Here is a 12192-nt window from a genome sequence, read left to right as displayed (position 1 = left end):
ATAGTAAGATGCTGAAAGACATCTCATACTGTGCAGGAGGAGGCAATGGCAAACCCCTCCTGTGTTCCACCAAAGGCAACCATAGGGCTCTGCGGTTACCAGGAGTCGACACTGAGTCGACAGCACACTTTACCTTTATTGGGAAGTTACTCTAGATACGTTTAATTGTTTCTGTTTAAACCAGGAAGAAGTATAACAACACGTCTGAGAACCAGTTGGAATAGAGAGCCAACTAAAATGTGGATTGCATATTAACCTGTGAGGCTCTTTTAATTTTGTTCCCACCCCTGCTGCCCCAAGGGCAAGTATGCCATCTAATGGCACAGTAGGGAAATAACTTGCCTTGCCTTGCTGGTTCCAATCCCTGCTGGTATGTTTCCCAGACTGTGGGAAACACCTATATTGGGCATCAGCAATATAGGAAGATGCTGAAAGGCATCATCTCATACTGTGCAGGATATAGGAATGGTAAACCCCTCCTGAATTCTACCAAAGAAAACCACAGGGCTCTGTGGGCGCCAGGAGTCGACACCGACTCCTGGTGACTTTACCTTTACTCCTAGGGCTATTCCATAAACCTGCTGTTATGGAACCTGCATTTTGCTCTATTTCAAGCAGATTACCTGGAATATCTTATCCTGTCATATAGCTCCTGGTGGCTTAAACATCATCTTGCCTTACTTGGTTCTTCTCTTCTACCCTTCTGTTATCTTTCAGAGCCAGGTCTGGAGTGTTGAGTGGTCCCCAAATGACATGGCACATGCTTCAGGAAGCACCCCCATTCATTAATGTAGTGCCTTAGCCCTACTAAGAATAACAACCTGCTTCTGCTGGGCATAGGACCAGGAGGAATATCATCCACTTGCCTTCTGCTGTATGCCCTAGGCGGAAGGTGGCACTCTCAGTTGCATTGTCCAGCCTGTGCATCCAGCTCCTGCTTGCTAGTGGCTTTGCAACACTAAGCGAGAGGGCAGGCCCATGGGCAGCTGCTGTGGGATGGGGATGGGGAGGACTCTGAATGGAGCTGTTCTGTCTGCTGGGAACAGCTCTGCCTCCCTGGTGTTGGGGAGAGGCTGAAGGGCTGGGTCATCCTGAACAATACTTCTTTTCAGGCAGAAGAGTTGCATGGACATCTCTTAGGCGGCTGTGGCTGTACAATGCGCCCTGTCTTTGCATGCAGAATGGCTGCATTATTGTGCCAGTCAGGTGGCTGGCAAAGGCCTGCTTCTGGGAACGTAGGCACTAGCTAGAACAGGCCCTGTGCTGGCACAGACCCACAATGGCCAGGGGAACAAGCTCTGAGGGGACCCACCTGTACTACACATATCCTGGGGAGAGGCAAAGGCAACCTTCTCACTCTACGTTTCTGATCACGCTTCTCTAGCTCCATGCTTCTCATGGTCTGGCAGTTCATTCGACAAAATTGTGTTAGCTTGGAACACAAGACATATTAGTTGGATCAGGCAAAGTAATCCTTCCACTTCATTCCACATTAGCCAGTCCTTATCTGAAATATTGTGTCCATTCCTGGGTGCCACATTTTTTAAAGGATATAGACAAATTGGAATGAGTTCAGAGCAAGGCAACTATTATGGTCAGGGGTCTGGAAAACAAGCCCCATGAAGAAAGGTTGAAGGATCTGGGTATGTTTAGCCTGGAGAAGACAAAACTGAAGGAGAACATGTTATCATTCTTCAAATATCTGAATGACAAATACCTTCTTCAAAAACCTAGAAGAGAGGAAAGACTTGTTCTCTGTTGCCCTAAAGGGCAGGACATGATCTAGGGGGCTTAAAGTTAAAGGGGGGCAGATTTCAGCTGACTGTTAGGAGAAATCTCTCAATGATAAGAGCAGTCTGACAATAGAGCCATTTAACTAAATGTGGGTGAATGGGCTCTCCTTTACTAGAGATCTTCAAGCATAAGCTAGACCGCCATCTGTTGGGGATGCTCTGGGTCTGGGTTGTTGGTTTTTTTGCATTGAGCAGTGGTTGGACTAAACGGCCTACAGGACCTCCTCCAGCTCTGTGATTCTATGGCTTATATTTATAATGAGATGCCAGTGTCTAGGGTTGCAGTGCAAAAAGCTGAGGTTAAGTCTTGTATCCTAGTTGTTGCAGTCTAGGAATAATTATTGTCTTTCTTGTCAATATGATTCCTAGACTGCAACAACGAGGATACAAGACTTAATCTTAGCTTTTGCACTGCAACCCTTACTTACCTAGATATCTTTAATCAGAAGTAGATCCCACTGAGTGTAGGGACTTGGGAAAAGTGCTTAGGACTGCAATCTTACTTTAAAGTTAGCCATGTTTAACTCAATAGATTTTACTTCTAAGGAGGTGTGCGCTATTAGTATATGAGCTGTTATTTGGAGATAGTTCTGTCACATGCTACAGGAATAATTGGTGCAATTCAAACCAGAGAGAAAAGAAGAGTGAGATGAAATAACCCACAGGATACTCATAATTTAAGTGGTTTCTTTGGGCAGAAAGGCACAACATAATGATGTCTCCTATTATTAGAGAAGAATAATGTAAGGCTAGCCAAGTTAGATAAAAGATCTACCTCAGAGGTTCTCAGTCCCTAGATGCTGATGGACTACAACTGCCAACATCCCCAGCCACAATGGCCAAAGGCCCTGGTCTACCTAATCCATCATTCTGTGTCCAACAGCAGCCAACCAAATATCTTCAGGAGTTCACTAGCAAAGCATTAACATGATAGCCTTCCCTGGCTTTTGGATTAAAAGATGTTCTCTCACTGCACATTGAGGTTAGATATAGCTACATCCTAACTAATAACTCTGAATACCAGTTGAAGAGGAACAACAGCAGAAGAGGGGACATGCCTTAATTTATTTTCTGTGGGCTTTCCAGAGGCATCCCAGAGGATATTGGACTAGATAGGTCTTGGGCCTTGTCCAGCAAGGCTTTTATTGTGTTATTTTATACAATTGCTACACATGGAGATGTGCTATCCTAACTAATAACTATTGATATACAGTGTAGGCAGGGTTATTATTATTATTTTTTTTTAAGATAGCACCAGTACGAGCATCCCCTTCATTCAGCGCAGGGTCACAATCACACAGTTGTCTCAGGGGCCCATTTATGTCAGAGTCCGCTGTCACAGAAGCACTGTGTGGGACAGATCTTCTTCTTCATAAAGATATGTTTGATCATTGCAATGGCTGAAATGGCTTTGCCACTCATAGTGAACCTGACTGGCTAGTCCTGTAGTAGGCACAGTTGTTCTCAGGAATGACCCCATAACTTTAGCTCCTCCCTTCCTGTTGTGGAAACAGTTACTGTTGCTGGTTTTTGCAACCCAGATATGAACTCTCTGGGGCCTGTTGCAATATCCACACAACATGAACTTAGAATCTAACTCACCTACACATACTTTGTGTCCTTCAATTGGTATTAGTGATAGGAACAGCCTTTCAAGATATGGGTTTTGGACCAGCTAAATATTGAGCTTTTTTATCTTCTATAACTATTGATATAAACATTAATCTCTGGCTAGCACGTGGGAAATATCCTCTCTTTGAGCTTGTTGCCAAACACAATAGAAGATGGACTTTGTGTGTGAGAGAAGTGACAATTGGCAGCTGTAATATAACATAAGATCTAACATAAATAGAATATTCTGACTTCCCACTGAAGTGCTTAACTCAGCACTGCCAGCTGTGTCATATAAATGTTGCCTACATGGACATTTTGGGAGTCCATTTTTTATTCCTAAGAGAAATGTTTTCCAAAGCAGCTTCTATTGTTCTCAGTATGGTATGAGTTGGGAAATGCTTGTTGCAACATTAACACTTTTTCAACCTAATTGTAACCATGTTTACTGAGAAATAAGTCCCACAGAGCTACATGGAACCTACTCTCGAATGTTTAGGAAGGAAACATGTCTTGCTCCTATTTCTAGTTTGTCAGTCTCTGAGAGGAGTGACCTTTAAGCTGAACTTCAAAAAGGCCCACACAACTTGTGGCTTGTGAAGCTGAAAGCAGCACCATGTTTTCAGGCTCACCAGATGCTTGATAACACACCATTTTTGAAATCTTAGGTAGAAAGCAAAAACAGAAGGTAATAGCATCCCTAATGGGCCTCTGTACATGATTGGTGGGTTATTTTCAGTTTGGTGGGTGACAAATTGTGCAGGCCTAAACTAGATACATATAAAGTTTAAAGTATCTGTCTATCTACCTAGCTAGTTAAAATTATATCTTAAATTTTATGTTTTATTTTGTTAAAATTTGTCTAAATTTTAAGTTATATTTTCTCTGTTTATAAGGGAAGAATTCTGTTTCCAGCCATACAACTGAAAGCATAAAAATGGTTCTGACATCAGATGAATCAGACATGATGACATGAGATAGAACATACTTTTTTTTTTTTGCTATATAGAGCTCTGTTGTTCTTATATCCAATTTTAATAAGCAATTGGCTTTACAGTCTTCATTTTGTTACCCTAAGAACCCTGTAGGGTAGTTTAGGTTGGGGTTTTTTTGCTGTTATCATCTTGTTTTTAAATTGTGTATCCCCTTGAGAACTCTGTTGAAAGGCAACAAATACATGTTTAAAACAAATAAATAGTCATGTGCACGGACCAGTTCGGAGGCCATTCTAAAGGCCTCCAGACCGGTCCGGGCACGGGGTGGTTTTGGTTCGGGTGGGGGGGTTCCAATAAAAACAGGGGGGGCTCTACTCACCCCTTCCAGTAAAAAAACATATTTCTTGTACTAATTGGACGGCAGGGTGCCGCCCGCTTCAATCTCCTGGTGCGGGCTCCTCGTATCCATCGGGGCGGCAGGATCGCTCCCAGTCCCTGCCGCCCCCTTCAAGTTAAGTCCCCCTCGGCTGGCGGCCGCCCCCTGAAGTTCCCCAGAGGTTTTAAATGGGGGTAGTTTTGGAAAGAAGGGGGTGGCGGGGGACCTCTGGGGAACTTCAGGGGGCGGCCGCCAGCCGAGGGGGACTTAACTTGAAGGGGGCAGCAGGGACTGGGAGCGATCCTGCCGCCCCGATGGATACGAGGAGCCCGCGCCAGGAGATTGAAGCGGGCGGCACCCTGCCGCCCAATTAGTACAAGAAATACATTTTTTTACTGGAAGGGGTGAGTAGAGCCCCCCTGTTTTTATTGGAACCCCCCACCCCAGTGCCGGACCGGTTCTGTGCACACCCCTACAAATAAACAGTAATTTCCATTGGACAGATGGGAAACTACAACTTGCGCAGGATCACCTGGTTAATCATTAACTGAGATTGGATTTGAACCCCCAGTCTTCCAGGTCCAAGTCTTATTGACTATGCTAATGTCTAACATGAGACACTCAGAATAAAATACTTTCTAGTCACACTTGGGGAAAATGATTTCCAGAAAAAATATATGCTTCTATTTCTTATAAATTATGGGAAGCAGGGAAAATTCATGAGCATATCTCAGTTCACATTTAAAAAAACAAGTACAATGACATCTTTCTTCGTTTGTGGTCTTTCATATACATGGAAGGGTGGAAAAGAGAACCACAGAGGCAGCCTTTAGTATCACTACACAATGGGAAAGCAGAATGGAAGAAAATAGCACCAAACATGATTTCTCGTGGTCCTATATGTAGCTTGCTAGAATCATAATTAGGTGCCTCACTAAAAAGATGGTATTGCATCATGGGGCAAAAAGAGTAGTGTGTGTGTGTGTGTGTGTGTGTGTGTGTGTGTGTGTAGAGCCAACACACACTTTTTACAATACATTGCTGAAATGCAGGCGCGTAACAATGATAGGGCAAGGGGAGACAGTTGTCTGGGGGCCCCAGTGCCTGGAGGGGCACCCCAGAAGCACCTCATGTGACTCCCCATTGCCCCCTGCCCAGCCCCATAGTCTCTCAGCCACTTGCCCTCTTCGCCGTCTCTCCTGCTTGTTCTGCTGGCCCGCAATCGAAGCAGCAGGCAAGCGGCAAAGAGCTCCTTTTCTCCCGCCTCTCAGCTGATCGGCGGGTGGGCGGGGCTTCCACGGAGGCCTCCGTGTAGGCCACAGTGAAGCCTGAACTCGAGTAGGGCCCAAGCAAGCCAGGAAGGAGGAGGCAGCCAGAGTGTTCTCTGCAGCAGAAGACCCCTTGCTGCCTTGCTTAACCCAGACCAGCATTTGCCAGGTAGAGTGTGAACTCCTTTTTGTGGTTACCTTTCCCGCCCCCCCCCATCATATATAGGGATCTGCTTGCCATAGGGCTTGGATATGGGGTGGGGGAGGGACCGAGAAGTCTCTGAATATTTATTTTGAAACAGCTTGGAAAATTTGCTGACTTAAAAAAAACTAAAAAGTCCTATAAGTGGCCTGTTTCATGGCAGAAAATTGCAAAAACTTCTGGAACAGTATTTTATTAATTTTATTTATTCATTCATTCATTTATAAATGCACTTATGTTCAAGTTGTTTTGCAACCCAGAAGGTCTGAGTGAGAACTGTGAAGCATGTGTGGTGCTTTTATTTTATTTTTCTTGTGTGTGAACTGCTCCCCAATAACTTGCAGGGACTTCAGGGTAAATCTGGCCAACATGTGAATGCAGCACCTCTATTCCAGAGGAGGTGTGTGTTAAAGGGCTTTAAAAAGCCTCCTGTGAAAAATCTCCTGGAATCAAACTTGACTGAATTTGTTCAGAATTCTGAGAAAACAAACATAGGTTCACCCTGCATGGTTGAAAGTCTCCTTTGCTAATCTGCAGCGAGGGGCCCATTTTAATAATTCATCTTTCTAGTGTGTTCTAGGCATTAAAAGTAATACAAATGTATAGTACTCAATGTATATCACTATATATTGTGATGTGTGTGTGTGTATTCAGTGAAATGTATTTGCAGGCAGCATACTTATTTTGGAATATCAGACTTAAATCCTTGGGGGCCTGGGGTGTGCGGAGGCCCTGGACTTTGGGGGGGGGCCCCAGTTTAAAATCTTGTCTCTGGCCCCACTCCAACCTTGCTACGCCCCTGCTGAAATGTGTGTGAAGCAGTGACAGAGTACCATAACGAACATGAGATTTCCACAGCATGTTCCATGTGCTGGAAATAAATGCTTGGCCACATTTCCTAGCACTTGCACATGCAGCAAAAGAACCCAAGCAGTGGGCTGTCCATTGTTTGGTATCATGTAGGAATTCTGAAGCCTTTCATAAGCCTGAAAGAATTCTGAAGCTGCTATAAAACCAATTATGTGAAATTCTGGACCTTGTGCGTCTGTCTTTGGGATAGCTAGGTGTCTTTTCATTCCTCACAGGTTACATGCATTGTCTGTTCAAGCTAGTTTGGAGGAACGGTGTGGAGGGCCATCTGGGCGTGCAGTTGAGATTAGATAATTGTTGCTGTGTCAATCTTAGAAAATGGGAGATTTGAAAAATAGATAAAATGTTCAACCTATTGTCCCACTTTGTGGACACGAAGTCCAAGTTACGCAGAACTCTTCATCAAGCAGATGAAAATGAAGTAGATGAACTCTTGAACCTAATGCATTTAAATTAACATAAGAGCTCATAAGGCATTATTGTTCACTGGACTGCGTTATGGAAATTATGCATAATGGTCATGAGTTCATTGTAACCCGACAGTTTTCATAGTCCTGAAACAGAAACAGGCGCAATAAAAAAAAAAAAAAAACACCAAACAAAACCTCGCCTGATTATCTCGTGTGTGTGTGTGTGTGTGTAGCCCAAACCCACCCATACCAAACAGGTGCTAAATTCTCTGAGTGTGTGTGTGTGCGTGTGCGATACCGGCGGCTGGAAGGGTCAGCGCTTTCCCTCTGCTCTAAGGCGGCAGGCACTGGGAAGGGCACGGCGCGCCTGGAGTTTCGAGGCGGTACTATTGCCTCGAGCTACTACGCCTGGATAGTAACCGGGGATTGCTCTATTCCGCCCCGCCCAGCACAACCCTGCCGGGGGAGGAACTGCACGCGGCAGCCCAGGTAGCTCTGGGTTAATAATTGGCAGGCAGGAGTCGCTTCGCTTGCTCGGATCCCGGCTCCTCCTGCGGCTCGCCGGAGTCTCCACCTACCCCGAGCGTTGGTGACCCTCCCGCCCTTCTCTTCCTGCCTTCCTTCCCTTCCCTCCCTACGAGGGATCTTCGACTGTGAGCTTCCTGCCTGTCAGCGAGCGAGCTCTAATCTCAGCGTAGTCTCCCGTCGCGTGCATCTGGAGCTCGTTGGCACCGAGCGGCTGCTGAGCTTTGTGAAGTCGGGTGAGTTGCGCTCGCGAGGAACAGAGCAAGCGGAACTCTTCTCGGGGTGTTGCTGTTGCTGGAACCAAGCAGCCAGCACTGGAATTTGTCCCCACTTTCCGTTGGATGGGTTGGTTCTGGCGTTTGCAGCGCAGGCGGATGAGAAGAAGTGCATATGCTCCTCTTGGCTGGGTGTTCTCGCCTCTCCTTCAGCCCCGTTTCCTTGACGTGGCCCTTGGCCCGGTCTGTGCTGCGCGGGTTCAGGTGTTTTCCTGTGTCCTTGCCGTTGGGGCCCCCAGCTAGGCAGGGATTAGTCGAAATTGCTTATCTCCGAACGGATCTCAAAAGCTTTGCCAGCCCACGCGGAAATTGGCTTGCGCTGTTACATATAATCGCGCGCTCAGTGACCTGTGAGGGGAGGCGTGGACCGACTTTTCCTTCTGCGGGAGCGCGGTCTGGAGTGTGAGTCGGAGTTGCTCTTTCTCCCCGGAATTCTGCAGATCCTTTTTCCTGGGTTGGATGATGGCGGGGGCTGGGAGTACTGGATTTATTGGTGTGACTTTCTAGTTAGGAAACCCTTTTCCTGCGTGGTTTGTTCTAAAGCATCGCCGAAGGGAAGCTTGGATGCCTTTTGTACAGAGCATACTGGAGATTGCTGAACACTTAGTTTTTCATTAACCAGCCGCTCTTGTGTATCTCCATTGGGGTGGGTTTTTCCTACTTCTTCCAGTGTGTGCTCGTGAGGCAGGGGTGCAGACAAAGGGAAATCCTGAGGATCAACTCCTCACTTAAAAATGTTGGAAAGTAAAGGAACTTTAGGGGGAAGAAAATATTTTTGGGGGACTGAAGTTATAGTTTATTAGGTTTTGGCAGAGGAAGTTCACTAAAATGATGTGTGGGGAGGAATTCTGCAAATGTTTAGTGAAGTGGAGTGACCAAAACCCAGAATCTGGAAACTAGAGGAATGATGTATGAAATGATTTGGTAAATATATAACGTATGGCATAATCTTGTTTTTTACATCTTCAGTCACAGTGGGTGAGTTCCAAACTGCAAGAGGAAACAACTGAGTCTGAAGGCAAACATTGGCCTCAGGGGAAGTCTGATGACAGTGTTAAGTTACCTGGAGATAATGTGAAGGGCTGGCAAACTCCCATCACCTACCCCAGCCACAACTTGTGGTTGGGGATGATAGGAGTTGTAGTTGAGCATCTGGGGACACAAGGTTGGGAACCTGTGTACTAGGGAATGGCTGGGCTGGTCAGTGACCAGAGGCCTATTAGAGCTGAGAACTGTAGTCCTTCTCCTCTCCTGCTGTTCAGGAATGTTGTTATGCCAGGAGATCAGTGCAGACATGTCCATGTGATTGCTTCCGTAAAACATACTGCCAAGTGGTCTCTGCAATCACCTGGCTCCTGCCTCATTTCCATTTTCTATGGCTGCTTGCCCAGCTCTCCTTGTGAACTATTCTGTTTTGCTTATTTCAGTTTACAAGTAAGGTTAATGCAAGGAGTTTCTCCCTGCTACCTGCAACATAAATAGAGAAGGCAATTACTCTCATTGAACCAGTTTCAGTTGCTTTTGAAGTATGCGTGTGTTTGAATTCCACAGATTTCTTCATTGGACACATCAGCAGGTTCAATAAGAAGTAATCCCTTAGGATTTCTTTGGTCTTATTATCCAGAACGGAACTGAACCTTCAAACATGGCGATATTTGGAAGCATTTCTTCAAATTATTTGAGACAGATCCCACTGTATCATACCTGTGCCCAGAATTATGCATACTGTTCCTTGAAGTTCTAGTCCTGTGGACCTTTTATTTTGTCCTGGCATGCAGCATAGATTCAGAGTACCAGTGGCCCTGGTTATTCATGAGGGTTCCGTTCACACCTATAGATGTGAATATGGAAACTATGAATTAAACCTGGAGTCAAGGGGGAATTGCGGGGTTTGGTTCCTAAAAAGGGGGGGAGCAAAGTGGACAGAAATAGAAGAAAAGGGCATTACATTATTCTCCAGCAATGCCCCCCTCCAAACGGCCAAATATTCACCAACCTTTTTAAAAAGAGCCACAAAATGGCTCTCTGCTGCAAAAAGGCAGCTGGAAATGACTTTGCAAGTCATTTCCAGGTCATTTCTGACCACTGAAAACAACGAATAGGCGAATTTCACCCCCCCCCCAAGCAGATAATGAAACTGGGGATCTACGACCCAAATGTGGATACATGAAATTGCAGATATGGAGTCCACAGATAATGAGCACCACCTATATTAGAGAAGAAAATCCTCCATGTTTTTAACCATCAAGTTAAAACCACAAAACCTACCACAAGACCTGTTCTCCTTTCCACAAGTAGTAGTTCAACAACAGCTAGAGAGTCAAGGTTGCCCACCCTGGTATAGTATGTAATAGGACTGGGATGTATTTTTGATTCAGAAATAGAAAGGTATCCCAAAGGTCTGGTATTTTACACTTGCTGCTTCTTTGTACCCTTTTCTCTAGTTCTATACAGATGTCATTTGTATGGCACTTGGGTTTAGGTATAGTATACCCAAATACCAGGAGAAAGGGAGTGTGGTGGCTAGCCATGCCCCTGGCACTGACAAGCTTTGTTGTCACTCCTCCATCTTTCTCCAGCACCTGTCTGCAGAAGCAAGTGCTGCACCTGCAGAGACCTTAGCCCTATTCAGACATTATGTTGTAATGTAATTCAGTGAACAGATGCCTGTATACTCGTATGTTCTTGTGTACCAGCTGTACTGTACCTGCATTCATTTTAAAAGTAAACCTGTTTACAGGCCTCTTATATGCATGGTACAGATAAGGTCTCCTGCGGATCTGTATTCAACATGTGAATAACTGTACCTGAGTACCACTCAGATCCATACCACTGTATGTTCATTGTACAAATGTTAAACATAATATGTGCATAAGGCTTTTCTCCTTGTGATTTGGAACATCAGGTGACTAGCATTCAAAATCAAAGAGAGAAGGTCTCCCTGGGTTCAGCACTTGCCTCTGTAGACAAGTGCTGAACATGGAGAGACAGAGAGAATTACTACAAAGCATGTTGGTGTCTGGAGCATAGCTAGTTGATGTGCTCCTGTTTGCTCTGAACAGAACCACATGAATCATGTCTACGTAGGGCTAGATATGCTGTTGTAATAGATGGAACTCAGTAAAGTTACCCCTGCTAACTTGGTAAAGAGGCACCTTTTAATGTGGTGATTCTCTTTATTTAGCAGGGGGAGAGTAACTGGCCCTATCCACTCCCAGGACAGTTGCTCCAGTGTCTGTTGCTGGTGTCTATCTTATGTTTCTTTTAGATTGTGAGCCCATTGGGGACAGGGATCCATCCTTATTTTTTTTATTTATTTCTCTGTGTAAACCGCCCTGAGCCATTTTTAGAAGGGTGGTATAGAAATTGAATAAATAAATAATGAAATAAAGGGTTCTTTGGTGGTTACTGTGGGTTGGTTCTGCAAGGAAGGCTTGTGTCAACATTTGTGATTGGTGATATGCATATTGTTGACATACCCTGTATGAGCATGGAAATTCTGTCAATGTTTGTCTTGCAGTATCTAGAGCTTGTCAGGTTGATGGCAAACATGGTATATTCAAAGTACATTTTAGGTGGTGGACTTCAGGCCTCTTCTGTACACATCTGATATGCCATGATTGCCTCTGCAGTTGCCTGTGTTGCTGTCAGAAATGATGATAAATTCCAAATTTCCATAACATGCAAATACCGCCTTCTTCTCCTTGAAACACAGCAGAATTTGTCCCTGATGTTCTAGTATGAAAAAGGCCCCTGGCTATGGAGATCTGCTTGGTCATGTTGACCAATGAGATATTGTTTGTAATTGGCAACAGCCACGTTGGCTATAACTAGTGTTTGAGTAGTTTGATGTAGCATGATGAAGTGGCTAGAGCCTTGGGTTTAGATGTGATTCTGTGGCTCAGTTGGGGTATGGTCATAAGTACC

The sequence above is a fragment of the Hemicordylus capensis genome, chromosome 1 (genome assembly GCF_027244095.1).
Source record: "Hemicordylus capensis ecotype Gifberg chromosome 1, rHemCap1.1.pri, whole genome shotgun sequence".
NCBI lineage: Eukaryota > Metazoa > Chordata > Lepidosauria > Squamata > Cordylidae > Hemicordylus > Hemicordylus capensis.
This window is presented reverse-complemented; position numbering follows the sequence as displayed.